Source organism: Maniola jurtina, chromosome 8 (genome assembly GCF_905333055.1).
Source record: "Maniola jurtina chromosome 8, ilManJurt1.1, whole genome shotgun sequence".
NCBI lineage: Eukaryota > Metazoa > Arthropoda > Insecta > Lepidoptera > Nymphalidae > Maniola > Maniola jurtina.
In genome coordinates, this window is record NC_060036.1 from 13,024,239 (window position 1) to 13,035,565 (window position 11,327).

An 11,327-nucleotide genomic window follows, 5' to 3' on the forward strand; every position below is an offset into this window, starting at 1 on the left:
ACCTCGATAGGAAAAAGAGAACCTTTATAGGATCGCTTCGTTGACCGCCTGTCGGGTCTGTCAAGAAAATATAAAGTATTTCCCGTTGTAAATCATGTTTGGTAGTTAGGTAAGGTCCTATAGCATAAGTGAAGTAAAAAACCGTCAAGTGCGAGGCAGACCTTCGCACCGCGGGTTCCGTAATCGGTTTTTCGACTATTATGCATAAAAATAAATAAAAATCTGTCTTAGAATGCTCAGGTAAAGCCCTTTACGGACGGACAGACAGACAGACAAACAGAGAGACAGACGAACCGGACCGAACAAGTGCGAGTCTGACTCGCACTTGGCCGGTTTAAATAAAATAATATAGTTGGAACTTTTAGATTTTTTCGGAATCAAACCTACCTCCTCCCGTTCATAAGATCACAGCGCTTACCACTACACCACTGAGGTAGGCAATAGCTGGCATCCATATTACTTTTTCCTGTTCAGATTTTTTTTGCGTCGTTGTGTACCCGTAAGAGCAGTGAAATTGTTTTCCATTAATTGATTCGTATGTAGGTTAAGTTGAATAAATGGGAAAAAGCCCCTATTTCTAGAGTTTTTCAGCATTCCGTAGTAAAACATTCTATTGTAGGCATATTATTGTAAATTGATTACTTGAAAAGAGCAACCGACGAGTTTCTTACTGGTTCTTCTCGGTAGGAACGGCATTCCGAACCAGTGGTAGATTATTTTGACGATCCCAAAGCACTTGTAAAAGTTTAATTGAATAAAAATTTTTTTTTTTTTTTGAAACAAGAAACCCTTATAGTTTTGTCCCGTCCAACTATCCAACACAGTTATTTTTAAAACCCATATCCATAAATATTAATATTATCAAAGCAAAAGTGTGTCTACTGTCGGCTAGTATTTCACGGCCCAATCGTTTAAATGATTTTTATGATTTAGTATAATCTATTTGGTACAAATGTAGCTTGCATGCTATGGCCCAGCACCTATGCAGATACGTATTTAATCAGTTTTTATCAGTTCTGCTTATGAGTTTGCCCGCGTGGATTTAGATTTTCAAAATCCCGTTACAGTTACGTTTCTTTGAAATCTGTACCTATCACTTTCTGGGTTTTTATCGCTTTCACATAGTACAATATTACTTAGCAGTGATTTAGTAAGTTTCACGTCCATTTCGCTGGACATTATTGCTTTATTGTAGTACGAAATACAGCATTTAAGCAAAGCAGAAACCGATTTCAGCCGTATTCCTTTAAACTCGCTACTATTCAGCACTACAGCGAAATTAAAATTCTATTTACCTATATTTCATGTTCACATAAATACGGATATTGTACGATATTTATTGGCTTCATATTTACGAGTTGTATTTGTTTTTATGAGGCAATATTGAATGTTTGTAACGCGTTATTTATGTAGTAATATTTTTGGTATCGACCAATATTAGGAGTAACTGACTCTTTTTTTTTTTTCATTTTTCACTGCGCGAGATTCAATTTTTTTTATGTATCATCTTCATTGCCATCATCCTGATCAACTCTTACCAGTTCACTCCAACGCTATTACCACTCTTGTTATGTAAATTATGTAGTAACTATAGCTTCATTTGAACACTTTTACTGAATGCAGTAGGTATTTAAGTTACTTAAGTTAACCTTAAATATTTGGTCAAACTTTTACTCAAAAATAATTTTATTTAAAGAGATTCACGAGTTCTTGAGAATTGGTAGTTGAAGTTTCTATATAGGTTTATCGTCTATCAGTCACTTTTTCCTCCTACAGATAAGTACTAATATAATGTAAAAGTTATAATGGGCTATAAATGGTGATAAATATTACTGTTATTTTATATAGATTCATGATGCTAGAATGTTTCTAAACACACTCTCGTTTGAGATGAAGTCATTAAACTCAAATACTGCCATTTCAAAATGAAAACAATTATACACAGACAAACTGTACAATTTTATAATAATAGTTAGTCGAGTTAGATCCTACATCGGTTTTATCAATTTAAAATGTTAATTCAGGCTTGGAAATGGGCGAGAACCGACAAATCCTTTAAGAAGGGACGCGGCGCAAAGTGACTAACAAGATGGTCAAATTTGCTTTTCAAAGTGATCAGATTAAAGTATTTTAGTGAAACTCTTAGAAATGGGATCACTTGTTTGATGTATTCAATAACTCTATAGAAATATTTCACGACATTTTCAATAAATAAACACGTACTTTAATTTATCGAAATGTCGCTCTTCCGATCAATAGAAAATATAATCTGAGATTAAACAATATTATGATTAATTGTTATTTTTAGAATAAATATATATTTAGACAAGGGTATTTAGAATTATTTATTATTTTTACCACAAAAAAATGTTTACAGCAAAAAGCTCAAAAGTAACATTTTTAGAATGGATTATCACAAAACTGTTTGCTCACCAAAAGAGGCATATTCATTTTAGAATTATATAATATAATAATGAGTATCACAATAAAAAGATTCAAGGAAATTAGTAAGCAAAAATACGCAAGAATACGAAAATAACAATAATAAGATCACATAACAAACAGGAAATCAAACATTTGATCATACAATTTATTAATATCACTGGCTTAAACGGCAAAGGAAAATCATTATAAGGGAACTTTTTTCCATAATTTTCTCATAGAAATATGAAGTCTGCTGATCCATACTTGGCTAGCTTAGTGGACTATAACCTACATTCTTCTTATTTAGAGCGAAGCAAGCAAGGTTTAATTGCTTAAAATAACATAACTCCGAAAAGTTAGTGCAAGCTGTGCTTGAAATCGAACTCCAGAAACCCCAATAAGTTTAACTTTTGACCACTACACTAACTACAAGTGTAAATTAAATATTTATAACACCTCCGTCAAGTGAAGGTTACAATAACTAGAAAAGAGCTGATAACTTTCAAACGGCTGAACCGATTTTCTTGGGTTATATCTAAGAACACTCTCGAGCAAGCTACCTTTCAAACAAAAATAAAACTAAATTAAAATCGGTTCATTAGTTTAGGAGCTACGATGTCACAGACAGATGTAATACACAGATATACACGTCAAACTTATAACACCCCTCTTTTTGGGTCGGGGGTTAAAAATAAAATATTCATAATACACCACAAAAAGTATCAAATACTATTTCAGTTTTAAAGTTTATCTATCTCTATTACAAAGAGATATGATTGTTTGTAATTTAAAGCTATTTAGTAACGAATAAAATAAAACCGTAGATTTACTGGATACATTAGGAACGCGAACAACTACGTAAATAAAACAGAATATGGCGGTGTATTATTTTAATCCTCAATAGCTCAACGGTTATAGGAGCGGATTGAAATCCGAAAGGTCGGCGGTTCAAACCCCACCCATTGCACTATTGTCGTACCCACTCCTAGCACAAGCTTAACGCTTAGTTGGAGGGGAAAGGGGAATGTTAGTCATGATTGACTAATATTTTACTAAAAAAACCATCGCCGGCCCACTACTGAGCACAGGTCTCCTCTCAAGATCAAAAGGATTTAGGTCAGGTCTGCCACGCTGGCCAAGTGTGGATTGACAGACTAAACACATCTTTGAGAACTATATGAACAACTCAAGTATTTTTAACCCCCGACCCAAAAAGAGGGGTGTTATAAGTTTGACGTGTGTATCTGTGTATCTGTGTATCTGTGTATCTGTCTGTGGCATCGTAGCGCCTAAACGAATGAATCGATTTTAATTTACTTTTTTTTGTTTGAAAGGTGGCTTGATCGAGAGTGTTCTTAGCTATAATCCAAAAAAATTGGTTCAGCCGTTTAAAAGTTATCAGCTATTTTCTAGTTTTCTTGTAGAAAAGAAGGTTAGATAACCGTTAGGTTCATAATATTCAAGTGTCAATTGACAAATGTCAAGCTGTCAAGATGGACGTTGCCTAGATATACATAATTATTTATTTGAAAATGATTTGTCGGGGGTGTTGAAATTTTTTAATTTACACTTGTTAGTAAAAGTGCATAACTCTGAAAGTTAAAAATGAATGCCCAGAATCGCCTTCGACCACCCGAATAGGAGACTGACTTCTTAACGACTAGGCTTTCACATCTTTTTAGTTTATTTTAATTAAGAACATCATATTACATTACAATAATCATTTTAAACTCTATACAAATTTGGGTTTCAGAACTCAAACAAAGAGTAGTCTGGTTCTGGCTTTTAGAATATTAATTACTAAGTTTCGCACTATGTGCTATTCGAATTAATGTGTTAATTCAGAATTTAGTTGGTAACTCCTTTGTGGGTGACTAAGCGGAAAATTACTAACAAGATGACCGCTGTACAAAGTGGTAAGACCTTAATAATTTAATACTAGCGCCAAGTATAAGCCAATTCCATGTTCCAGTTATGGCTGTTAAGAAAAACAAAACTGTACCATCGGAAAGTCAAATAATACCCACTGAAAGAATCGCAAAGAAACTCAGAAAATAAAATAATCAAAATCTTAAAATTCTGAAAAGTAAGTAGGTACTAGTAGACATAGTAAAATCTGTCTAATAGTCACCACACTTCACACTAATAATAATTATAAAGGCGAAAGTTTGGGTGTGTGTGTGTTCCACTTCCACACACGATTCCACGCGGGCGAAGTCGCGGGCATCGGCTAGTGAACTTATAGATTTAAAAGCAGTTTTTTTGTTTATATATAAAACGGCTGTATAATGCGTCCAAACTAAGAATAGGCTGATTTTTTATAATGTGTTATTAGCGGAAAGGAATTCAATATGCCAATATAGTTTCAATAAGCGAATGAATTTGAGGGTGGCATTGAATTACGCCGAAATTCATGTTCAAGGTAGGAGACGATTCAGACGACATTATGTCATACACAATCCTAATGCATTGCATAAAAGTTGTATATGATGTCGTGTCGTTTAAGAGGGGTCTCCCCGTTACTCGCTCCATACAAACGTAGTTCGTCTCTCATTGGAATACTAACTAATCATACTCAATGGAATTTTGTAGAAACGTTCCGGAAACTAATATCTATGCCTGTGGTTTTCCAGATTTCCGTCAAAATATTTGGTTTCAAAGTTACGCGGTCTTAAAAATTCACATACAAATTTTTGAGCCCCTGTAATTTTGAAACTACATATTTTTAGATGAATCTAAAACACTGTAGGCACAAATATTAGTTTTCAGAATATGTCTAAAAAATTTCATGGACTTTGGTTGCTTAATATTCAAATGAAATTGGGGCTACGATTGTATGGAGTAAGAGAGCCCTGTTAAATCTTTCTCCAAAAAAGCCCTATCTTGACTACGAATTCCAGGGTTAGTTGTGATAGCGCATATTCAATAGACCAAACACTGGTACGAACTTGGTCTTCATCATGCCTATGGCTATTCGAAATTACGAATTCTCTAATTAATATAGCTGTGAATCAAACCCGCTCTACCCGCTTAAAGACCACAATGTTAATATCACTGCGCCAGAGAATTTCGTAGACGCAAATGCTACGAACACTGTAGCTGGTACGTTGTAGACAAATGGCTACGATTATTCGTAGGCTTACAAAACTGTTCGTACTTATTCATTATTTTCCTTTTTGTTTTTAATTTAAATGTTTTTCATCACATTGTTATTGTGACTTGAGTTTTGAAAGGTCTCGTGGACCCAAAAATGTTTTTTTTTTTTAATTTTTTATTTTTCGTTCTAAGATTTTTTTAAGGGAGATTTTTGTCGAATAAATTTCAATAGTTTTAAATATCCGTCTTCATAGGGCAAGCTATCTCTATGCCTGATTTCATCTAAACCGATTTAAGCGATGAAAAGATAATTACATTACATATTATACACACACACCATAAATTTTGACTTAACCAAAACTCATCTCACTTAGATTATAATGAATGTTTTTACACAAAAAGTAATTATAGCTAAGTACATAAAAGATAATTATAACATGAATATTATAATGACGTAGCAACTTCGTAGCTACTACGAAAATGTCTACGATTACATTTATTCCATCAAAGTAGATGATATCTCTATCCGGGATATAGATAATCTTGTTGAATTCATTAATTTGTTGATGCCTACCCTTTTGATTAAATCCGCGAACCCACGCCCTTGTTTCAACATAAATAATTCTATATTAAATCAGACCTTTATTCGTTGTAGCAAGAAAACCCGTTGTGGAGAGCAAACCTCCATTTGTGAAGTTTAACAAAACAACAAATGTATTTTTTAATTATTATATTTTCACAGAAAACGTTTTCAAACCATTTTACAGAAATCTTCCACTAAAAACCTAAGATTTTTTGTTAACCGAAAATACAATAACGAAGCATATATTTTTTTGTTAAAATTTATTTATAAATATTTATTGCAGGATAACAAAAAACAACGCAAGACTTAGAAGAAGTCATACAGAAAGGTGCAAATGGCGTTAAAGAACACAATACCACTGCAAAATATGTCGATTAATTTATTTAAGCAGACGCAACAACAATTTCTAATAAACCTCCGTTGTATAAGAAAGTCCTTGAAAGCCGTTATATAAAACAAAGATTTAGCAAATCCGAACTAAGAAATAAAACAACAAATCATCGGGAAAGAAATACGAAACAAAAGAAAAAGATATTAGCATGGAATTCTCACGTTTTGTATTCCGTGTAGAGTTCACCAAGTCAGTACATAAATCACGATTCTCTCACGACACGTTCACTCGCGATATCCGATCACACTGAAGGACTACGCGAGAGGCACGACTGCTCGCCACGACCGTCGGGCGACGAATGACAGGTAAGGAAGTTCCCCCCACATCAGTAAATGGCGACACTTGTGTTATCACTTTTTGTACAACTTTTGACAACTGTCGTTGTGCTGATGGGCTTTGTAATTTGTTGGGGGAAGCTGTCATGAATTGATGTTACGTATTATACTTGAGTGGTGATAATAGCAAGCTTTGTAGCATCTATTCATAATTCACAAAATTTCTAATTTAAATTATTTTTTACCCGCGACTTCGTCCGTGTAAAACCTTCCTTTAATGCAACTCAAAAAGTCAAACTCTACCTATTTTCTTAAATTCATTTTAAAAATAATGAATTTTCAAATTTCATTCCCTAGTTTAACCCCAAGGATGTATTTTCTGAAAACATTTTCTGATCAGAGTCTACGGTAAATAGTAAACATCTTAAGATTTTAGACCCAACCACTGGAGCTCTACATTGTAATGTTATTAAGTCAGTTCCTCATTTTATATTTACAGATTTCAAAAATTATGCAATGGGTCAACCAATCAAACCAAATACTGTAATCCAAGTAAAATTCAGGGCTCCAGAGTAAGGAACTTCCTCACAATTGCATGCCGTCTCAAGTATAGGTAAGTATTCGGCCCTCAATCCAATTGCCAAGAGAAAACTCCTTGAGATGTTAGTCAAAACTTTCCTCACAGACCGGAACAACTAGAAACAATAAGTAATCTAATAGTTGAATCAACGCTACTCACATTTTATTTTAATCATAGCATAGTTCTTGCGATGGTCTCGCGATGGATCATTGAGTTGATCATGATGAAGATGATGATAATTCTTGTGAAACGTTACTTTTTTTAAAGAAAAGCTGTTGAATTACTCAATCTTATGACAAGTCCATACTCTACCAGTGATTATCACAAACCACAGACCTACTACTGAGCACTGGCCTCGTTTCAAAATAGGGTTTAGACCGTAGTCTACCAGAAAGGTGTTTAAAGTTCGTATTGTACACTTCACACACCTCTTTGCAAAAATTATGCTTTAGCGTGCTAGTTTCCTCAAGATGTTTTCCTTCACTGTTAAAGCAAAATATGATATTAAATTAAAGCTCGTTTTAAGAATTGGGAACCAAGGAGCATAAATTTTGGTTGGCTCCTCCGTTCCCCGGGGACTATGGTACTCTTTTTTCATATTAGTTTACTAGACGATGTCAGTGACTTCGTCCGTATGGATTTAGGTTTTCTTTGATTTTCCGGAATAAAAAGTTGCATTTATGTCAGTTTCCGGGTTGCAAGCTACCTGTGTAGTGTGTACCTATCACATATAAATCGGTTAAACGGATGGGTTTTTAAAAATCCCGTGGAAACTTTGATTTTCCGGGATAAAAAGTAGCCTATGTTCTTCCCCGGGATGTAAGCTGACTATGTACCAAATTTTATCAAAGTCGTTATAATAAATATGTTTATAATATAAACTGTTGGGGCGGCCCAACAGTTTATATTATATGATATCAGTTTTCACGGGAAAAGCTAATAGACAGACAGACAGACACACTTTCGCATTTAAAGTATTCATAATATAGATTTGTTATTTTTTGGTTGAATAAAGGTTCATACTTATTTATTTATTAAAGAAACAGTTATTCTTTTCAAAGTAATATAATCTTGTTGCCAGTCGAACGCAAAGCCGACTCCGTTCATGCAACTCTGTGATTAAGAAATTCATCAAGTGCATTCTAACAAAAAGTTGTTTGTTTAATTAAAAAGTTCTCGTTAAGAAAAATATAAAACAAAACAGAAAAATCTTAATTATTAAAATGCTTTGTCAGCGTGTTTATTAAGCCTAGCTAGACCAACAATTACAATCTCAACATTCCTTTTTTTTTTAATGCAAGTACAGATGTTAAATTGTGTTTTGAGCTCATTATTTGAAAATTGAGCTCCTCTGAGTATGAGAAAGGTTTGCCCAAATCCACCACGGCAGACTTTATATTCAAATACAAGTTAGCCCGTGACTGAAATCTCATCTGGTGGTAAGTGATGATGCAGTCTAAGATGAAAGTGGGTTAACCAGGAAGCCCCTTGGTTTCTAAACGGCATCGTTCCGGAACGCTAAATCGCTTGGTGGCACGGTTTCGCCGGTAGGGTGGTAACAAGCCACGGCCGCAGCCTCCCACCAGACCCAACCAGAGTTTTAAAAATTATAAAATTCCAAAACCCGGCCGGGAATCGAACCCGAATCCTCCCACTGATAAGACAACAGCGCTTGCCATTGCGTCAGGGAGGTCGTCAAAACAGGGGAAGGAGGTGATTAAACTTTAACACACCATTGAAAACATTATGGAGATCTCTCAGGTATGCAGTATTCCTCGCGATGTTGTCCTTCATTTTCAAAGCAAATCACACTAAGTGTGCGTGTGCGTGTGCGTGTGCGTGTGCATGTGCGTGTGCGTGCGTGCGTGTGTGTGTGTGTGTATGTGTGTGTGTGTGTGTGTGTGTGTGTGTGTAAATATATTTGTTACTCCTTCACGCAAAACTATTGGACGGGTTTGGCTGAAATTTGGAATGGAGATAGATAATATCCTGGATTAGCACATAGGCTACTTTTTACCTCGGAAAATCAAAGAGTTCCCACGGGATTTCGAAAAACCTAAATCGACGCGGGCGAAGTCGAGGGCATCGGCTAGTAAGTAATATTTAATTGCTTAGAATGTAAATAACTCTGAAAAGTCTGAAATGCGTGCCAGGGATCGACCCACCGACTTCCGATTAGAAGACCGACGACGGCTTAAACACTAGGCTATAACTGCTTCAGGCAGTATTATAATCACACTTAATATTATAAAGGCGAAAGTTTGTGTGTATGTGTATGTGTGTGTGTGTGTATGTTTGTTAGTCCTTCACGCAAAAACTACTAGACGGATTTGGCTGGGAATGGAGATAGATAATATCCTGAATTAGTTTCCATGGGATTTCAAAAACCTAAATCCACGCGGGTGAAGTCGCAGGAATCAGCTAGTATCTAATAATAATAATCGTATTGTCTGGCGGTTGTCTGTAGTATTAAGGGGAAGCTAAGGAGTAAGTAGCTCCTTTGACAGTATTACCTTTAACGACTTTGTAATGTAAACAGCTAGTATTGTCTCTGTTAATAACTCTATTTAATTAACGTAAAGTACTTAATTGCTCGAACGTTTTGTCCGCTTTATTAAAGTACGAATCCTTTCAGTTTTAATATGGACTTATGTATTAAGTGCTATTCATTTTAATTACGAAGAACACCAACCAACAGCGTAAGTGTAATATGAAATCGACTTTTTTGATTCTTTTTTTGAATTATTTTTTAACTCCCGGCCCAAAAAGAGGGGTGTTATAAGTTTGACGTGTGTATCTGTGTATCTGTCTGTCGCATCGTAGCTCCTAAACTAATAAACCAATTTTAATTTAGTTTTTTTGTTTGAAAGGTTGCTTAATTGAGAGTATTCTTAGCTATAATTCAAGAAAATCGGTCCAGCCGTTTGAATGTTATGTTGTTAAATAAAATAAAATAAAATAAAATAGCCATTTATTCTACTACCATTAAATTCGTTTGAATGTTATCAGGTCTTTTCTAATTACTGTAACATTCACTTGTCGGGGGTGTTTTAAATTTTTATATAGATTGTGGAAAATATGTCAATGAAAGTTCAATGACTTTTCCGCAGTGAACCATGCAAACCTTCAGTTTCAAAAACACGACATTATTTCAAACCAACAAAGGATTTCATACAAATAAACTTCTTACAAATGCAGTGCACGGCGTATTGATTACTGCAAATTGTAAAGTTCAATCCATCAGATTGCACGTATTGCTATTCCTAGTAACCAAGAAGTTACCTATCGTGGAATCAAGAAACTCGCATACAAACATACCAAAATCCAGAAAAAATTACCTTCCATTTTTGTAGCAGTCTTGTAAAATCTATGCCCGAGCCTTCTTTAAAATTCAGGTTTTCGAGCCATTTGTCCTATTTTATAAATTGTAGAAAATATGTCAACCCTAGTTAGACGACTTTTCCGCAGTGAACCATGCAAACCTTCAGTTTCAAAAACACGACATTATTTCAAACCAACAAAGGATTTCATACAAATAAACTTCTTACAAATGCAGTGCACGGCGTATTGATTACTGCAAATTGTAAAGTTCAATCCATCAGATTGCACGTATTGCTATTCCTAGTAACCAAGAAGTTACCTATCGTGGAATCAAGAAACTCGCATACAAACATACCAAAATCCAGAAAAAATTACCTTCCATTTTTGTAGCAGTCTTGTAAAATCTATGCCCGAGCCTTCTTTAAAATTCAGGTTTTCGAGCCATTTGTCCTATTTTATAAATTGTAGAAAATATGTCAACCCTAGTTAGACGACTTTTCCGCAGTGAACCATGCAAACCTTCAGTTTCAAAAACACGACATTATTTCAAACCAACAAAGGATTTCATACAAATAAACTTCTTACAAATGCAGTGCACGGCGTATTGATTACTGCAAATTGTAAAGTTCAATCCATCAGATTGCACGTATTGCAAAC

At 34.8% G+C, this 11,327-nt stretch overlaps 1 protein-coding gene across 1 annotated transcript in view; it reads right to left on the reverse strand.

Annotated features, from left to right (window-relative positions):
- The window catches only part of LOC123867306 (acid sphingomyelinase-like phosphodiesterase 3b), a 97,446-nt gene extending 90,672 nt beyond the window's left edge, over nucleotides 1-6,774 (reverse strand). Inside the window, exon 1 of the mRNA XM_045909295.1 lies at nucleotides 6,656-6,774. The gene's annotated coding sequence lies outside the window, so the exon portion shown is untranslated. The remainder of the gene's footprint in view (nucleotides 1-6,655) is intronic.
- Between the last annotated feature and the right edge of the window lie 4,553 nt (nucleotides 6,775-11,327).